Below are 949 nucleotides of genomic sequence, written 5' to 3' on the forward strand. Positions count from 1 at the left end.
TAAGTAGTTCTCCTTTGCCATGTGACCTGAAGGAATCAACTGTTACCCCACACACTTGGGTATGTTTGTACACATCTCAGAACACATTGGAAATAATCAGTTATACACCTGTCACTTCAAAGTAGTGCGAGCTGACGGAAACACATTTTCTTCTACTCTCCATCCTCACAAAAGGCTTAAGAGACTGACCTAGGAGAGATTGCACGTGAAGCCCATGTTTGTGCATGTGCATATCTGGGTGTGTGTGTGTGTGTGTGTGTGTGTGTGTGACAATATACTAATTTGAATGTTATTTCATCTAAATGTCTCTAGAAGTCACCGGCCAAGGAAAGGTTCACAGGGATCTGTAACCTGTTCCTCCCTCCTCAGTGAGCCTGGACAGAGCAGAACTCTGGCAAAGAGTAACCGTGAAATGCGCAGATGACGAGATACGTGAGGGTCTTACAGGGATGGCTGTTCGCCGATCACTGCCCTACTACTGATGGCAGCCTGATGCGTGGGGTCTGTTTAGAAGCTACACCCCACACACTGCAGACATGCTACCAAATGACAGTTCTAACGCCAGAGCAGGGCTGTGACGGAAGGGACACAGAATCTGAGGCTCCCCCAGCCTTCCTTGTGCTGACTTGTTCCACAGGAAAGATCATGGGGGGACGGGTTACATAGGACCACTTCCCAGTGCAGGGTCTCCGAAGCTGTGTCTGATGAGCCTGGGGCCTCCTGGATACTCAAGGGCTCTCAGCATTTTGTATCCTTAGTTAATCGGTAGTAAATCTTCCGTGGGTTAAGAATTGAGTTTCATGTGAGTCCGACTGACATTTTGGGTGTCTGCAATCACGCATCCCCTGAGCTGAGGGTGTGCACCCCGCGTTCCTCAGAAAGGACAAGAGCTGGGAGAATCCATGGATTCCTCTAGAGCATAACAGTCGTCCTGAGCTCCAGGTGCTAA

This window comes from Ursus maritimus, unplaced genomic scaffold, assembly GCF_017311325.1.
Source record: "Ursus maritimus isolate PB19 unplaced genomic scaffold, ASM1731132v1 scaffold_30, whole genome shotgun sequence".
NCBI classification, from domain to species: Eukaryota; Metazoa; Chordata; class Mammalia; order Carnivora; family Ursidae; genus Ursus; species Ursus maritimus.